We start from the raw sequence: 19,350 nt of genomic DNA, 5'->3' as shown, positions 1-19,350 counted from the left end.
CAAACACACACACACACCTGTCTCTTCCTCTATCACCAGCACACCCCAGGGCACAGAATAGTCTACTTTACCAGGCTTATCCCACACCCAGCCCTGGGCCTGGCAAAAGTTGTTGCCAACCAGGACTCTTGAATGAACAAAATCAATAGCAGACCTGCCTCAGGGCCTGACAACAATTGTAGTGGGAAGACTCCATGCTCTTGGCTAGTCTGCAGAGGTGACAAGCTATCCAATCATTGTTTCCTTCTCTCTTGGTGTCCTTAGTCAGGGACCTCAGAACCTCAGCTAGCAGAGAAGGAAACTTAGAACATTCTGGCTCCTGAGAGGAAAGTAATTTCTCTTAGAAAGAATAGAAATCTCTTGAATGACATGCAGGGAACCAGAGTAACCTTCCCCAAAGTTTCGTCACTTAACAGTGTGCTGGTCAGGGAGTGGAGTCTGGAGCCAGGCTGCCTAGGCATGAATTCAGAGTACCAGACCCACTACTATTACCACCTACTAGAAGTTACTTCCTTCTCTGAGTCTCAGTTTCTCATCTGTCAAATGAGGATAATCAAAACACCTCTTCTCTGGGATGTTGTAGGGTTTAAGTGAATCAGTACACCTATAAATATATATATGGAACTGGCCCCATGGTTAAGGGAGCTGGATCCCACAGAGCCCTCTGACAAATTATACACACACACACACACACACACACACACACACACACACATACAGAGAGAAAAGAGAAGGGCCTCATAGAAGAGAGAAGGCCTTTAAAACATTGTGACTAGGTGTACTCATAGTACCTGACTTCAAAGCTAGAGTGACCAAGACAGTGGAATTGATCTCTCTCTCTCTCTTTCTCTCGATATATATATATGTGTGTGTGTGTATATATATATATACACACACCTAAAACAATTTCTTAAAAATTTAAAAAATAAATGTATGTACAAATAATATACATAAATATAGTATAATAAATACCCAATAAACATTACTATATAGATGATTGAAATACCCTTGATGTCCACTGTTGTCAAGAAAACATGTGAAAAAAATATATATAAAAAAATAAAGAAATGGGACCAGCAGTTAGTGTAATGGCTATGTCTCTGGACTCCCACGTAGTCGACCGCAGTTCACATCCTGGACCTGGTGGCTTGAAACTCACGCCAGGCGCGTGTGCGTGCATGCCCAAGATCCCAAGAGGAGGATGGAGGAGAAAGGATTGCAGCATGGCCATCCCCCCTGGGGGATGGTTTCTCGCTTTCTATCTCTCTGTCTCTCTCTGTCTGGCGAGCACACACGCCCTATAGCAAAAACCTCTCCCCCCCAAAAAAAAATATATATATATGAAAGAAAACATGTGAACCCAGCTTCTCCCCCTGACCTCTCACCCCCACTAGGCTATCAAGGCTATCTGACCAGTGAGATGTAGCCACTGAGGCCACAGAAGCCACTGTAGAGCTGCAACTTTCAGGAGCCACATGCTAGGAAACAAGCAACAGCCAGCACTGGGAACAGGCCACACCTGCCCCAGTGTCCTGTACCACTCCAGTGACCAATGTGGGCATCCCTGCCTGACATGGTTTGAGCTGGGCACTCATAGCCAGGTGCCTCGTGGTCCTTGGACTGTGATGTCTATGATACTTAAGGCCATAGCAACCAGACCACCTGCTCTGCAAGGAGGCAGCCCCCTTGCCCCAGCCCTGGGAGTAGAACACTGCCCTTAAGGTTAAGTTCCTCTGAGAAGGGGGTCAGGAAAAGACCGAGCACCACTCGTTTTACTCCAGGGCAGAAACGAGTTCTTTAAACAGGGAACTATCTGAACATGAGCATCGTTGAGGTGCAGAGAGACAAGCAGGAGAGGGGTGTGGAGGCAGAAGAGAGGGCTCAAGCCCCAGCTCCTCTTGCTGTGTGAGTGACAGAGCTTTCCTCAGCCTCAGGTTCCTCGTCTCTCAGAGAGGACAGTGCCACATCCCTTATGGTGGACACCTGCTGCCGTGAGGAGCAAAAGGGAAGAAACTCGTGTGTCCAGCCATGCTTACCAGATCTGGACCACAGGCCCAGCTGGATGTTCTGTCCAGGCTGGAGAGAACACCCCTGGGAACCCTGGTCAATGCGAAGGTCTTTCTAGGGAACTGGACAGAGGAAAGCCATCTCTGAGTCTTGAGAGTCTGCCCACCTCCTGCAGCCCCTTACATCAGAGGCCCTGGAGATGGGCTGGCCCGTTGAAACTCCACTTCCCAGTCTCTCCGGCCCCTCCACTCTAGCACCCAGCGGAGTTGACAAGGAGGGGGGGTTGGGAATCAGGTCAAGGTCAGGCTGAGCATCTCACTGTGCTTGGCTTTGCCAGGGCCTCAGGGAGCACGCACAGCATTCTTTTGAGTCCATTCAGCGGCTCAGCTATTTCCTGCCTTGCCACGGCACCCGGCATGCTCCACCTGCTCTTACTTAACCATTTCCTGTTTACTGCCAGCCTCCTGCAGCCTCCAGGCTCCATGGCAGGGGCCAGCAGCCCCCAAGAGCACCCCGGACGGACACATGGATGCACGGACAGACGAGGGGTGAAACAAGGCTCTCTGGTAGGAGCCCCCGTACTTGCGTTCGGACAGCTGAATCAACTTCCGGGTAGGGCACTGGCCAGGCCTTCCCAGAGCTAAGACCCTGCCCCATTCCCGGCCCAGGTTGACTCATAAACTGAGACGCTGAGCGTTAGTCACCCCTTCATGAGAGTCAGCTGTGCCCTCTAATAACCTCTGTCCAAGAGGCTCCTGCCCCATGTTCACCAAGCGAGGCTTCCCTCCTGCCACCCTCACTCCACCCTCACAGTTCAGGAAGCCTCAAGAGCCTGTCTGTCACTCTGCATTTAAAAGGCTCCTCTATGCTAGTTTGGAAATAGCACTGAGCACATGTGCATACGTGCCCAATCCCCAGAAGGGAATGGAGGAAAGGGGATTGCTGCGTGTCCATTCAGGCTGGGGGTCTCACTTTCCCTCTCCCTGTCTCTTTCTGTCTCTCTTTTGGGAGTGCACAGTACCTATGGCAAAAACCTAAAAAATTAAATAGGTTCTCTATGACGCCAACTTCCTGTAGGAGAAATCTTCGGGAGTTTCCTAATAACAGATTTAGGGGTCAAAGACTTGGTTCTAATCTCAGCACTGTTCCTTTTCACCTCTGTGACTTGGGCGAATTATGGAACCAGTCTGGACCTCTGTGTTTTGTTTTGGTTTGGTTTTTCCAAGAGAAATAATAATACCTATCCAGTTGAGTTGTTATAATGATGAAGTCATATAATGTGCATGAAAGTTCTTGGTACAAAATGAGTGATGGGTCCATAGTAGCGAATATTCTTATTACATAAAGATGAAAGGGGAAAATGTTCTTTTATATGAGGAGTCTTCAAAAGTTCATGGAAAACGCGTCCTATGGAAAACTTACGCATGCTGACCCATTATGCAGGAGCTAAGTGCTGTGTGTGAGGACCCAGACTCCATGTGGCTGATTGCAGTTTGAGTTCTGGCCCTGGCAGCTTGGAAAACACACTGGGCATGTGTACATGCAGGCCCCAAATCCTGACAAGTTGGAGTAATGGAGGAAGGTGGTTTGTGGCATGACCACTGCCCATTGGAGTGGTGAGTGAACGTGCCCTCTGGCAATGAAAAACGAACAGGGACCAGCAGATAGCATAATGGTTGTGTCCCTGGACTGTCACATGGCTGACCATGGTTCAGGTGTGCCCAAAATCCTGAGAGGAGAATGGAGGAGAAGGGATTGCAGAGTGGCTATGCCCCTGTGGGGTGATTTCTCGCTTTCTGTTTCTCTCTCTCTGTCTCTCTGGCGAGTGCACATGCCCTATGGCAAAAATCTCTCTACAAAAATTGAACAAACAAAATATAAGTGGGCTTCAAATATTTTTTGCACCAAGATTAATTCAAACTTGAATCCATGTTTTCATAAACTTTTTGAAGTCCTCTCATATATAGTGTTTTTAAGACACAGGTAACAGGCCAGTCCCGTAGCCTACTGGTTAAGGGAGCTGGATTCCACATGGTAACTGTGGTTCAAAGCTGGGCCTCAGCAACTTGAAAAACATGCTGTATATGTGTATGAGCATGCCCTAAATCCTAGCAGGATGAAGAAATGGAGGGATCAGCAGTTAGTGTAATGGCTATGTCGCTGGACTCCCACATAGTCGACTGCAGTTCGAGTCCTGGACCCGGTGGCTTAAACTCACGCCAGGCGCGTGTGTGTGTGTGCCCAAGATCCCGAGAGGAGAAGGGATTGTGGTGTGGCCATCCCCCCTGGGGGGGGGTGATTTCTCACTTTCTGTCTCTCTGTCTCTCTTTGTCTTTCTGGTAAGTGCACACACCCTTTAGCAAAAATCTCTCCAAAAAAAAGAAAAAGAAAAAAGAAATGGAGGAGAAGGGATTACAGTATGACTAAACCCCGCTGGAGGGGTGCTTTTTCTCCCTCTCTTCGGCAAGCACACATGCCCTCTGGCAATTAAAAAAATTAATAAATAAAATAAAAGCGACAAGTTCTTTGTCCTCTTCTTCACCTAAAACTGTGGGCTGACGTGGAACAAAACAAAACAAATGAAAGTCAGAAGATGGTCTCGCCGTCTAATATCCACTGGCTGTAGGAGACAATCCCCAGCGGCTACTGGGGAGTTGGGAGTGGCAGTGAGGGACAGGGTCAATTCAGGAGGGACTGTGGCTCCCTGTGAGGACCCCGGAAGGAGCAGAGAAGGTAGCAGCTGTACCTTGAGAAGGACTCATTCTCTCAAGTCTAGGAAGCCCACTCAAGCCCACCTCTCAAACATGTGGTGCCCCCCCAGGGCAGCCGGCCCCAGCCTCTTCTCTCTGAAGCAGAGGTTCTCACCCTCAGCACTGCTGACCCTCTGGGCAGGATTACTCTTGTGGGGCTGTCCTGTGCATGGTAGGATCCTAGCAGCATCCTAACCTCTATCCATTAGATGTCTGTCACACCCTGTCAGTTGTGACAGCAAAAGATGTCTCCAGACATTGCCAAATGGCCCCCGCTCTCTCCCCATACTCACTGCTGAGAACCACTGCTCTGGGCAGTGCAGTGGCCTTGCTACTCCCAGGCCCAACCCGACCTCTCTACCTTCTCCTGTGCTGTCCTCCTCCTCCCACCCCCTCCTACCCTGAGGCCTGGCAGGGAGGAAGCAGCACCAGTCAGCCCAGTGAAGGCAGCCTGGCTCAACTGCTGGCAATCAGAACAGATTGGCTGACTTGGCAAGGAAGTACTAAGCCAGTGCTAGACCAGGGGTGATCAGTGACTCAGCACTAGGCCGGTAGATAATGAAGTCCATAGCCTCAGAGAGGAGCCAGAGCAGGCAGGAGTGAACTGAGACAGGCCATGAGTGGTGATTTGCGCACCCTACCCTGCACCCTTTCTCCTTGGTTGGCAGCCCACCCTGGGGAACCACCAGGAGCTGAAGGGGAACTCAGTGTTCCAGCTGCATGGCCCTGCCTCCCAGCAATCCTGAGAAGTCCAAGTCCCAGCTGGGCCAGGGAGATCAGAGCCTCACACAGGGTCGAGAGCTGTGAGCACGAAGATTCCAGTGCAGTGAGTAACATGTGCTCTTTCTACAGCAAGGAGGCAAAAGAGAGCAGCCCTAAGCAGCTATCAGAAGAGGAAACCAGCAGGCTTCACAGGGAGGTGACGTTGGAACAAGTTTTGTCAGCCAGCAAGGAGTTCACTGGGCAGAGAAGCAGATGGAGGAAGAGCATTCAAGCCACGCATAGGCAAGGAGTGGCCAAAGAACAGGGAAGGCCGGTGGATCTGTGAGGCTGGCGCAGGCACCCTGGGCACAGCAGGATTTAGCCCTTGGGTGATGGGGAGTGAGGGCGGGATGGGTCCATTTCCATGGGAATGTGGCTGTCCAGCAGCATGGGGATGAGTACCAGTCCCTACGGTACTCCCCCCACTCACACTCTCCTCAACACTGAAGTTCAGGTCACCTTGAGGCCAAGGTCAGTCTGACCTGGCATGTTCAAGCTAGCCATCGTTCCTGCAAGAGACCTAATCTCAAATGTCCTATGACCCCGAGCATTTTCACCTGTGCTGCACAGTGGCAGGAAGAGGTAGCAGTCCCTTGGCCCAAGACCTGTGGTCAGGAGGCACATAGTTGTGTGTGTGCAATAGGGTCACTGAGCGACCTTGCTTTCACTGAGTACGAGCTCCACACTGGGGGTTAGTGTCATCCTTCTCACAATGCCCTGGCCTACTGGGGCCATGCCATCCTCTGGGCCACTCTGGAAAGTGACCATTGCTGTAAGCCCAGCCCTCAATCACCCCAGGGCAGGGAGACGATCAGATAGAGCCAGGGTACCCAGGGTTCCACCCAGGCTAGAGGAGACTCCTCCCCACTGCCCTGCCCCTGTGGGTCTGTCCTGCTCCACCCAGTCCCAGAAAAGGGCTGGAACAATTTCCATTTCCAACCTGTCTGGGCCTCTCCTTTCTTGCCCAGGTGGCTTTGCTGGGAAAACCTAGAACAGCTGAGTGGACTTTTCAGGACTGGCTTAATGCCAGCACCAGAGCAAGGGAAGAGCTGGCCAAGTAGCAGTGACCCCATATGCTGCAGAAGTGCGTTTCTTTAGAGGATCTCAAAATCCTCTTCCAGGAATAGAGGTTGTCCCGGTTATGGGACGATCATTGGAAAGAGTCACATGCCAAACTGGTCACTGCTCTGTCAGTAGAGTGGATTCTTCACAAGACTGGCTCCAAGGAAAGTAAAACAATGGAATTCAAGTCTAAAATTATGTCACCAAATATTATTTGAAGTTAAAACAGGACTTTACTTTTTTAACAATAATTTTTATTATAATTTCTAATTTACATATACTCCTAATATGCACGTTTAGAGTAGGGTATACAATGTATAATGATTAAGGGTAATCAGGCTGGCCCTGCTGTAAAGTAGTTTAAACACCATGTAGAGGGAGCTGGATCCCACATAACTGACTGGTTCGAATCCCACACTGGCAACTTGGAAAACACACCAGAGACTGCTTCCTTGGCCTGGTGGTTAAAGCAGCCAGATACAAAGTAGCTGACTCTGCAGTTGAAGTCCCAGCCCCGGCAGCTTGAAAAATGTTCTGGGTGTGTGTATGTGCATGCCCCCCCCCCAATCCCAACAGATGGAGAAACAGAGAAGAAAGGATTGCAGTGTGAGCATTCGCCATGAAGGGTGTCTTCTCCCCCTTTCTGTCTTTCTTTGGCTAGCACATACACCACAGGTTAAAGAAAAAAAAGAAGAAGAAGAAGAAGAAAGAAAGAAAAAGAAAAAGAAAATGTGAAGTATGCATGAGTACATGCCCAGGATCCTGAAAGGATGGTGAAATGGAAGAAAAAACACTGTAGTGTGACCACACCGCCTTGAGGAGGTCTCTCTCTCTGGCCCATGCACATGCCCTCTGGCAATTATTATTATTATTATTATTATTATTATTATTATTATTATTATTATTCTTTAAATCAGGGCAATGAGCATATTCACCATCTCTAAAACTTAGGAGTTTTTTTTGTTTTTTTTTTTCCTTTCTTTTCTTTTTTTTTTTTAAGAGAGATTTTGGCTGTAGGGCACGTGTGTTTGCCGGAGACACAGAGACAGAGTGTAAACAGAAAGCAAGAAATCACCACCCCCAGGGGTATGGCCGTGCTGCAATCCCTTCCCCTCCATCCTCCTCTTGGGATTTTGGGCATGCATGCACATGTGCCCAGCGTAAGTTTGAAGCCGCTCGGTCCAGGACTCAAACTGCAGTCAACTATCTGGGAGTCCAGCAATGTAACCATTATGCCATCTGCTGATCCCGGAGTTCATTCTTCATGGAAATCTATACATACCTAATAAGCACAGAGTGGCGTGTGTGTGTATGTGTGTTTGTGTGTATAGATGTGTGTGCATGTTTTGCAAGAAAGAGGTTGTACGCACTCTCCTTTCCTTCATTTGTCTCCTTCCTCTGGCCACAGACTAATGAGGGCGCCCCTAGCATGAAACCCTTCCCTCTGAGTTTCTGTGCCCATGGTTTCCTTCTCTTCTTCCAGGCCCCGCAGGGCCCAGATCTCCCACCTGAGAGGAGACAGCCACTATATGCCATGTTCCCTTTAGATGGGCACCTGGAAATCCTACCTGAAAGATGAGACCACTCCTTCGGAATGTCCTTCTGGTCACCCTTCTCTTCTCATTGCCACAAACCCTCAGCATCTCTCATTTAGCTCCCTGTCCTGATCCACCCACTCCCCACTACCACCTGTCATACATGCCTTCTTAGAACAGCCTTCCTAAACTCCTGCTTCGATTGGTTCCCCTTATTTGTGCAAAGGACATTGTCCAAAATCCCTAGGAGGACATTCAGGACTCTCTCCAGACTGATCTTCCACTCTGGTCTGCCCCAACATGAAGTCTCCTCTAGACATTTCTTACCTACTTTCTCTTCTCACATGTGCCTTGTGCTCCCTTCCCTCCCTTCCCTCTCCATCCTTCTAGATCCTCCCCACCTACCAGCTTTGTCAGAAAGCCTTCGCATCACAAGTTGCCTTCCAGAGTATGTTATCCAGTAGTTCATGTTATCCCTGTGGGTTCAAATCCTGAACTCTCCCTTCTCCAAAAGCTTCATTATCTGTACTTACTCTGCCACATTAACACACTGCCTGTGTTGTGGGCTGTCTTTCCAAAGAAACTGGGTTGCCAGACTTAACAAATAAAAATCCCAGGCTCTTGGTTAAATTTGAATTTCAAATAAACAACAAAAATTGGTATAAATACATCCTATGGAATATTTGGGACATACTTATATTAGAAATTTGTAATGTACCTGAAATTCAGATTTAACCGGGGATCCTCTATTTTCTCTAGTGATCATATGAAGAAAGCACAAGCTCCTGTCTGGCCCTCTCTATCTCCCTCAGGACCTGACACTCAGAGGAATTCCTCAGATTATGTATTGCTGATTGATTCTTTTTTTTTTTTTTACTCAAACAAAAAATCATTAGCTTTCATCTGCTCTTGGACCCAAGACTCAGGGCCCCTTTTGCCCAGGCTGAACATCTGTCACAGCTCATAGCAGGCCACCTATGAGAAGATCTCTTCCTTCACTACCTCACATTTTCCTTAAACATTCATCTTCAAGACTACACTAGCAGCAGACAGGTTCCTGGTAATCAAATTCTGAGTATCTCTTGCTAACCAAAGGCAGTGAGGAGTCTGGAGTCAGCCTGTTTGGTTTCAAGGCTCAGGTCAACTACTGAGTGGCTGTCAGCCTCAGGGAAGCAATTTAGCATTTCCAGGTCTCAATTTCCCCATCTATACATTGGCAATGATAATACTAGTACCAACCTTATAAGACTGCTGTGAGACAGTGCTTGGAAATTGAAGAATACACTGCCACTCACATGGAAAACACTCAGTAAAGCGTGACCTGACATTATCAGTGATTTCCTAAGACTGTCAGTGGCATCAGCACAGTGCCCTGCTAAAGGCTCTTCCAGTAGTTGTTCACCAAGATGGTGTTCACGTGGGAATTTGCATGGGCAACAGAACTATGGCAAAGGCAGAGAGGAGAGTCCCTGGGGAGGAAGGAGGTTCTCCCTGGTGAACCTCTACCTTTAGGTGAGGTGGAGCAAGATACACAGTGGCTTCCTCTAAGTGTGTAGTCTGATCCCACATCTTCACTTAAATAGCAAACCATTACCCTCCCTTTTTAAGTTTTCAAACTAACGGGTCTCACATCTTTAAGACTACAAGTTGCTTACCTCCTGTGATGAGTGGCTGGCAGGCTCCACAGCCTGCTGGACGTGGACAGAAGAAGGGCTACCATCAGCTGTCTTAGGATTCTATGGGTGTGCATCAGGGCTCTAAAGGGCAAAGATGACACACACACACCCTTCTGCCCCCTGCCTACCCTTCCTCACCTGTGTGACCTCCTGAGCATCCTGTACCTGAGGGTGGAGTACCTTGGGTAGGGGACCCTAGGTCAGTCCCATAACAGTTGAATCCCTAAGGATCAGCTTTCTGAGCAGCAATTCTTTAGTCACTATATTCACAAAATTCACAAGAACTTCCTGAGTATTCTCAATGACTGTTTTTTCTTACCAGCAATTTAAGAAATACCCAAGGTGTCAAAAAAGTCAGATAGCTAGAATAATTTCTTTTTTTCTTTTTTGAGAAATTTTTGCTATAGGGTGCGTGCGCTTGCCAGAAAGACAGAGAGACAGAAAGCGAGAAATCCCCCCCTGGAGGGATGGCCATGCTGCAATCCCTTCTCCTCCATTCCCCTCTCAGGATCTTGGGCACGCACGCACACGCGCCTGGCATCTCTCTTTCTGGTGGGCGCACGTGCCCTATAGCAAAATTTAAAAATAAATAAATAAATTTTTAAAATTAAATAAATAATTCTTGAGGCCAGCAGGTGGTGTGGTGGTTGATGGTGTTGGACCACTGTTTGAGTCCTGGACCTGGTAACTTGCTTTCTCACTTTTCCTCTCTCTCACTCTGTTCCTCTCTGGTTAAATTAAAATAAATAAAATAAAGTTCAATAAAATAATTATTTTAAAAAATTAAACAATTCTTGGGACCAGCAGTTGCCATAATGGCTATGTCGCTGGACTCCCATGTAGTCGACCATGGTTTGAGTTCCGGACCCGGTGGCTTAAGCTCACGCCGGACACGTGTGCGTGTGAGCCCAAGATTCCAAGAGGATATTGGAGGAGAAGGGATTGCGGCATGGCCGTGCCCCCTGGGGGGTGATTTCTTGCTTTCTGTCTCTCTGTCTCACTGTCTCTCTGGCGAGCGCACACGCCCTATAGCAAAAACCTCTCAAAATAAATAAATAAATAAATACATTTGTCTCATGAGTATGTTTTTCTTTTTAATATATTATCTTAATAAAATAATTAAAAATTTTATTAATGTATTTGCAAGAAATATGTTCAAAAAGAAACTGCTCTTCTTTTTTTTTTTTTTTTTAATATGTCAGAGGATGAATGCACTTGCAAGAGAAAGAGAGCACACCCCCCAACAGGGAATGGTCATATTGCAATCTCTTCTTCTCTCGTCTCCCTCCTTCCAGGATTTTAGGCACACGCACACATGCCCCCAGCATGTTTTTCAGGCTGTTGAGTCTGAGGCTTGAACTGTACGGTAAGCCATAACCACCAGGCCACAGACCGGCCCAGTGAAGAATCTATTCTTCAGGTATAGTTGCTAACTCGTTTAGACAGAACACAGTTCAGATGTTCATGGAGAATATATTTGTTGAATATATTTTAGAAGATAGTTGCTTAAAACGAGTCTTTGATAAATTGACAAATGTGTTAAATTCAAAGAATTGGAAAATTGATTCCTGAGTAAATTGGTTTTCAGAGAATTGGCCTGCTTCTCATGAGAGAAAATCAATTTGTCCCTGTTGTTGTCATCTGTTTACAGTCTGATTCTGGGAACTTCTAGAACAGTATTTTTCAAACAGGAATGTACATTAGAGTCACTGTGGAAATTCTTGGATTAGAGCCGTGGGCGATTCTGATTCTACAGGAGCAGGGTCCAGGAGTCAGCATGTTGGCTTTAATTCTAAGGTCACTCAGACACCTGCAGGTCCCACTCCTCACTCTGAGAACTAGTCGAGACAAACGGCTAGTCATGGAGAGCCACTGTGATATTCTAAGACAGAGCGTTTCCACTTCTTTTAGCGTGCTTTAAAACACCCTCCAGCATTAACACTAGTTTTATAAAGTAATAAAAATAACCTATATCCTACCATTCTAATAATTATCTCTTTGGCAAACAGCCTTTAATCTGCAGGCATAGTTTACCAATTGCCGATTTGGACGTCCTTATTTATATTCTACCTTTTGTTTTACCATTCCACCATTTCGCATTGCCATTTCTGCCGGCTGTATAATATACCACACACTTGCCGTCCTTTATTCCGCCAGTCCTCTAACGTTTTGTATCTGCTATGTGCTGAGTTAGTTCCAATTTTTAGCACATCTTTAAACATCCCATTTTCACTCCTGTTGCATCATTTCCTTAGAACTCATTTCCAGGACTGGAATTAGTGGTGCAGTAGAACTCTACAGTGGTCCCTACAATGAGAACACAGTAGAGTCCGGACCAGAGACCACTCCTGAGATGACATTAAACATGACTACTATAATGCTCCATTAAGTCTCTCTCTTGGAGTCCTAGGATAAGGGTCTCAGTTGATTTTACAGATCAATTTAAGGTCAGGTTGTTGAAGAAGTTGGGCAAGAGTTATGAGCATCTTACAGAATCATGATTTTAATTTAGGATGTACGGAGAAGGCCTGAGACACTGTATTTAATGTGTTCCAGTACCTGATGCATAATAAAGATATAGCACTTAGCTCACTAACAGCCTGGCATAATTGAATTACATCATTAACACTCCTTGCCACACCACCCAACATGTCTGGGTACTATCCAGAGGCATCCCATTGAGTCCCAAGACCTAGAAAGAGCGGAGCCAACTCCTCCAGTTCCCGTCCTGCCCTCTCCCCAGCTGCTTCACTAGTCCAAGCCCAGAGGTGGAGGTCTCGATGCAATGAAGACTGTAAACCTAGTCTCGCTCTGCTTAGAGCTAATGTGATGGCCAGCTGATGCACCAGGGAAAGCCAGGCCAAACCAGCTAGCTGCTCCCAGATGTGTAATATAAGCAAGATATTCCAATTTCACTTCCAGTAACAAAATCTTTGCCTCGTTGACATCATAATAGGTTCTAGACAAATAGTGGTTAATTGAATAAATGAATGGATGACCTTTGCCTGGGCTCATGCTGTGCCCCAGCCTGCATCTCCCCGGCGTGCTCTATAGGGGGCGCTCTCACTACTGCCTTTGCCGCAGCCGCCACCTAGATGCAGGCACCTGTGTTTCCCTCCTGGGCAGTGCTGCTGCTGACCTTGCCTTTATTTATCTCCCAGATCTGACCTCTTGGAAACTGTCAACAGTACTCACTCTTCTGGTTTTTTGAACCTGACAAAAAGCAGGCATGTGGGCGCATGAAAGCACAAACTCTGTGAGTGTGTTTATTAGCTGGGTGACCATTCCAACAACTACAGAGTCCCACTTTACTGGAGCATTACAGAAGCATCTGCTGTCTGGGAATGTGAGCTCTGGTTCTTCCTTGACTGTCTCCTCCACCTCTTTCCAGCTGTTGGAGCTTCCCTCCCCGGCTATCCAAGCAGAATCTCTCTGCAGGTCTTCACCTATTCTTCTGAGGTCCAGCCACCTCGGCTGGGAATTTGTAAACTCAGAAACTCAGAGCCAAGGATGCTTTTCCTCTCTCTGTTTTCTATGCCTCCTCCCAAATATAGATCTCTCTTTTTAATATATCTGTATCTATAGATATAGAGATATAGAGATACAGATAGATATATACATACACATTTTTTTCCTCCACGAGAGAAAGGCACCCCAACAGGATCTTTATTCCCTCACCCACCCTCAGCCTCAGCCAGCCAGAATCATAGGCACAAGTGTGCACCCAATGGGACATGAATCTGGAAACTTCCTGTGTGCCCTCGGCATTTCAGGGCTTTGTGTTATTGCCACACCCTCACAGCTGGCTGGCAGAGGGTCTCTGAGCCTCCCGTGGAACTCCCCAGGCACTTGAACCCTACTTCTTATTTCTCAGTCAGAACTCGGTTCAATCCCATTAAGGGCAGAACTTTGGTGCCACAACCCACAGAGCAAACAGTCATAAGATGGCAATGGGGCAGCCACCTGCCCTCCCCTTTCCACCTCCACTGCCTGGGATTCCGAATCTAAGGTAGAAAGTGGTGAGAAGTGCTTCCTATCCAGGCCCAGCTATCAGGAGATGAACCAGAGAGGCAGGCCTCAATCCAGTTGGCCCAGGTTGAGGCCTCATGGATCAGACACCTCCGAGTTCCCACGCTCAGGGAGCAGGCCTGAAGCAGAACTGGTTTCATAATCTCACCTCTGCCGGTGCTTTTTGCATAATGATCTGCCATTTGGTTCCCACATCACAATCATAGTATTTATCTATGCAAAACAGCACCTCATTAAAAAAAAGAAAAAACACATCACCATTAGCCCAACCCCTCATTAGAGTATAATGCACAGGCCTGGGCACACCCAGGGTGGAACCAGCGCCACAACTGGTCAGGATTTAGGCCTATCACATTTGTACTGTCCCTACCCACACCCAATTCCTCCTGAATGAGCTGTGGGTTCCCCCAATCCCTCTGTGGGAGATGACAGAGAAGGGGCTCTTTGGGACTGAGAGATGGGTTCACTAGAGGATCCCCTCCTCCCAGAGGTCTTTTCTCCTCCTCACCCCTGAGAATGTTGCCCTCGGCCTAGCTTGTACAGTGATATTTGCTGTCTATTGACCTTTTTTACCTTTATTTCTCACTAGAATTAAAACGCTATGAGGGACCAGCAGTTGGCATAATGGCTATGTTGCTGGACTCCCATGTAGTCGACTGTGGTTCGAGTCCCAGACCCAGTGGCTTAAACTCACACCAGACGCATATGCGTACGTGCCCAAGATCCCAAGAGGAAAATGGAGAAGGGATTGCGGCCATTCCCCCTGGGGGGTGATTTCTCGCTCTCTGTCTCTCTGTCTCTCTCTGTCTTTCTGGCAAGCACATGTGCCCTATAGCAAAACGCTCTCCCCCCAAAACAAACAAACAAACAGAAAAACGCTATGAGAATATGAACCATATCACATCTTTCAGGTCCCAAATAAGTTCTTGGCACATAGGAAGCCTTCATTAAATATTTGCAGAACGCTTAATTTTTTATTTCATAATAAGGAATTCTGTAACTGTGCCTCTGCCAGACAGTTCTCACCCCGTTCTTCTAGACAAGCACCACCCTATGGGGGCCTTAAGTAATCTCTCTATCCTTGATGCCTCGGCGTTTGTCACAGTTAAAACGCCTTCATTTGAACAATAATCTAATGCTTTCTGTATTGTTCGAATGGTTGTAATCTAATGTGCATTTAAGATAAACACAAAGGAAATAAATAAAAATATTACAGCCATACACTCACCATCCAATTAAAAAAAAAAAGATTACCATTACGGCTGGGGCCTCAGGCTGTCCTGACACTACGCACCCATCCCCCACTCTCCACTTCAGAGGAAGTTGTTTCCCGAACTCTGCATTTTTGACAGTCACTGTGTGTGAAGTCTGCTCAGCATGTGCTGCAAACCAGAGTCCCACCTGTGTCCTCAGCTCTGCTCCACCCCCAGGACACGCCTGCACTGCACCTCAGCATTCTCTATCTAAACTGTGATAATGATCCCTGCCTCTCCCCCACGTCTCCGAAGGAGCAGATGAGCGAGATAAATGTGAAGTGCATGGAGCATCAGGGAAGAGGTTCACTAGATAACCCCAAGGGAGGAGGTGGTGCACGAAGGCAGCAGGTATTCAAGACGGTTTCTCACGACTGAGAAGGAAGTGCCAAGCGCACCCACCTTCCTGCACCCAGGCCTCGGAAGCCAGCACGCTCCTACCACCCGACCAGCTCTGTCTGGTGTCCATGAGGAGGCCTCCATCAGGGCTTGAGAATCCCAGATCTATGTCAGGAAACAGCCGCATCACACTCTAACCAAGGGGGACTCAGTTCATCCTCGGAATTAGCAGTTTCTCCTTCTGCTGCTTCAACGTCCTTCCTGTCTCCCTTCCTGCCTTCCTGTCTGTGACCCAGAGCTGAACAGCCCGCACGGCCAGTTCCTAATCCCTGGTGGTGATCAGGTCAGCTGCACTCCTGAGGAGATGGGGAGGGAGGACATTTGCTGAGGTTCTCAGCGAGACCACCCCCAGCAACAACAGGGTCTGAGCTTGGTGGGAATGCACTGAGTAGCTAAGCCGGTAAAGTCTACATGGTTCAAGATTCCCTACTGCCAGGACTCAAAGAGAGAAACAAGGTTGAAAAACTCATGCTTGGCATCCAAAAAAACATAAAAGCTAGATTATTCCAGAACCAGACACTGATGCAGCTGTAAAATTTGACATTCTGCAAGGCTGACCCCCAAATAAGAAAGTTCTGGATTCACATCCAGAGACTTCCCTGTACATGCCAGGTATGCACATGCCCATGATTCAGAGCTGGCTGAGACTGGGTGGACTGCAGAACTGAGATCCTCTTAGGGGTGCTGTCTCTCTGTCTCTCTCCACCTTTCTTGTTCATAGAGGAAGTAGATAAAGTTTTAAAAGAGAGAGAGATGGGAACCAGCAGTTAGCATAATGGCTATGTCGCTGGACTCCCACATAGTCGACCGCGGCTCGCGTCCCGGACCCGGTGGCTTAAAACTCACGCCGGGCGCATGTGCGTGCGTGCCCAAGATCCCGAGAGGAGAATGGAGGAGAAGGGATTGTGGTGTGACCAACCACCCTGGGGGCTGATTTCTCGCTTTCTGTCTCTCTCTGTCTGAAGAGCGCACGCGCCCTATACCAAAAACATCTCCAAAAAAAAAAAGAGAGAGAGAGAGAGTTGTCATTTCCTTGTCCACACATCTATCTACTTTCATACCAAAGGGCTTCGGGTGTGGGAATCAGGTACGGAGGAGCAGAGGAAGATCTGTCTGGCTGGTCCATCAGGTTCAAGAAGGGAATGATAACGGGTTAGTCAGATGGAGTGGTAGTTAAGGCACCTGGATCCCCCATGGTTAACAGCATAGTTCAAGTCCCAGATCCAGTGGCTTGAAAAACATGCAGGAGGAACCAGCAAGTGGTGTAATGGTTATATCACTGGACTTCCATGTAGTAAACTATGGTTTGAGTCCCAGACCCGGCAGCTTAAAACTCACACTGTTCACACTGGGCATGTCTGTGTCCATGCCCAAAATCCAGAGAGGAGAATGGAGGAGAAGGGATTGTGGCATGGCCACCCGGTTTGAGTGGTGATTTCTCACTTTCTGTCTCTCCTCTTTCACTTCAGTGGGTGCATGCACCCTATAGCAAAAAAAAAAAAAAAAAAAAAGAAAAGAAAGAAAAGAAAAGGAGGCTGAGAAGACAATGGAGGAAAAGGGACTGTGGTGCAGTCACCCCCAGTGAGTCCTCACCTTCTCTCTCTCTCTCTCTCTCTCTCTCTCTCTCTCTCTCTCTCTCTCCAATGAGCTCACATGACTCATAGGAGAAGAAAAAGAAGGGGAATGATGGAGGTAGGATCACTGGGGGACAGAAACCACAGGCCAAGGTGAGGTAAGGCATTACTACTTGACTGAACCAGTGGAGGCCTCCAAGGCTGTGTGACAATGTGGTTGAAGAAAGTAGAAAGCTCAGTAGGTGAACGAGTTCACTAACACAGATGTTATCATCCAGAAGAGTCACTGTCGTCAGAAAATATTCTCCCATGCACTGAGTGTTTGCAGCACTCAAGCCAGAGAGGCGATTCAGAATGCTGATGTTGCAGACAAGAACAAGCCCGGGAGCAGTGGTGAGCATCGGGTCCAGGCACCCACCCTGCAGCAAGTATGCAAGGCAGCCTCGAGGCAAACAGCGCTCCGAGAACATTTCCAACGTGGTCCAGAAAGCTAGCCCCAACAAAGGATGCTGACGTGGGAAAGGGAGGTTTGGGTCTCTCATCAGCTGGTATATCAGTAGTTGCAGATAAGAACTGAGAGGAGGCCCAGCTGCTGTGACCCAGCTGTAATGCTAGCGCCCTTCAGGGCTGGGGAAGCCACATGGTGACTGTGGTTTGGGATCCCAGATAGGCCTGCCGTGGGTGCACATGCTGGGAAAGGGATCGCGGTATGATGAGACCCTGTTGAGAGTGCTCTCTCTCTCTCCTTCTGTCTCTTTCTCTCTGTCTCTCTCTCGTGCATGTACACATGCTTTCTATCATTTTAAAACAGGAAAACAAACAAAAAAAAAACCTTAAAAGGTTGAGGAAAACACAGCCATTTCTGGGACCCTTCCTGGTGGAGGAGAGAAAATCCCGGGCTAGTGGCTGAATGGACTGAGTTCTAGACCAGGTCAGCCACTTACTATCTGTGTTGACCTTGGGTGAGTCATTTCATCTCTGGGCCTTGATTTCCTCATTTATAACATGAGGGGGGTTGGGTTAGGTTACCTCTAAGGTCTCATCACATTAATATCTTCTTTTTTAATAGAAAAATATTTATTAAGTTCTTTAATAAATTATGTGGATACGGCTTTTAGAAAAAAGGTAGCCTTTTGTGAATATACGTATGCATATTTAGATACCTTTAAGGATTTTTTACACTTTTAAATTGTCAATTTCTCAAAACTAGAGGCTTACAAACATTGACATAGGGCCACCAGGGCAGAAGAGAGTGTACTTAGAACGCAAATTGGGAACCATCGGAATGGCTGTCAGGCTTTTCTACCACCAGTAAACTCTGCTTCCCACACAGAAAGGGATCGCGGTATGATGAGACCCTGTTGAGAGTGCTCTCTCTCTCTCCTTCTGTCTCTTTCTCTCTGTCTCTCTCTCGTGCATGTACACATGCTTTCTATCATTTTAAAACAGGAAAACAAACAAAAAAAAAACCTTAAAAGGTTGAGGAAAACACAGCCATTTCTGGGACCCTTCCTGGTGGAGGAGAGAAAATCCCGGGCTAGTGGCTGAATGGACTGAGTTCTAGACCAGGTCAGCCACTTACTATCTGTGTTGACCTTGGGTGAGTCATTTCATCTCTGGGCCTTGATTTCCTCATTTATAACATGAGGGGGGTTGGGTTAGGTTACCTCTAAGGTCTCATCACATTAATATCTTCTTTTTTAATAGAAAAATATTTATTAAGTTCTTTAATAAATTATGTGGATACGGCTTTTAGAAAAAAGGTAGCCTTTTGTGAATATACGTATGCATATTTAGATACCTTTAAGGATTTTTTACACTTTTAAATTGTCAATTTCTCAAAACTAGAGGCTTACAAACATTGACATAGGGCCACCAGGGCAGAAGAGAGTGTACTTAGAACGCAAATTGGGAACCATCGGAATGGCTGTCAGGCTTTTCTACCACCAGTAAACTCTGCTTCCCACACAGCATCCTGACCTTGCCCTGTGGTCAGAGAGTGAGCCGGTGGGCTCCAGTTGAGCAACCCAGTTCTGGATCCAGTGCTTCTGCTGGCTGTGACTTCAGGCAAGGCGCAAGGCAGTTTGCTTTCTGCCGTGCGTGTTTCCTCATCTCTAATCATCTTTGCCTCCTCCCTGACCCACGAGGAGGCTGTGAGAACCCAGTGAGTAATGTGCACAAAGCACTTAGCTTGCAAGGGTAGAAGAGTCCCACGTAAGTAGAGGATGATGACGATCGTTGTTGTGCCAGCTGTTTGATTCCCTTAACTCTTCCCCAGCCCTTCATCTGCTGCTGATGGAAAC

The 19,350-nt window shown here is 47.4% G+C and overlaps 1 long non-coding RNA gene across 2 annotated transcripts in view; it reads left to right on the top strand.

Annotated features, from left to right (window-relative positions):
- The first annotated feature begins 2,474 nt into the window (after nt 1–2,474).
- The window catches only part of LOC102495374 (uncharacterized), a 39,733-nt gene continuing 22,857 nt past the window's right edge, over nt 2,475–19,350 (top strand). For both annotated transcript variants that reach the window (XR_336021.3, XR_003551107.1), the window contains exon 1: nt 2,475–2,573. This is a non-coding gene — a long non-coding RNA (uncharacterized LOC102495374). The remainder of the gene's footprint in view (nt 2,574–19,350) is intronic.

Source organism: Tupaia chinensis, unplaced genomic scaffold (genome assembly GCF_000334495.1).
Source record: "Tupaia chinensis unplaced genomic scaffold, TupChi_1.0 Scaffold000609_1, whole genome shotgun sequence".
NCBI classification, from domain to species: Eukaryota; Metazoa; Chordata; class Mammalia; order Scandentia; family Tupaiidae; genus Tupaia; species Tupaia belangeri.
This window is presented reverse-complemented; position numbering and strand designations above follow the sequence as displayed.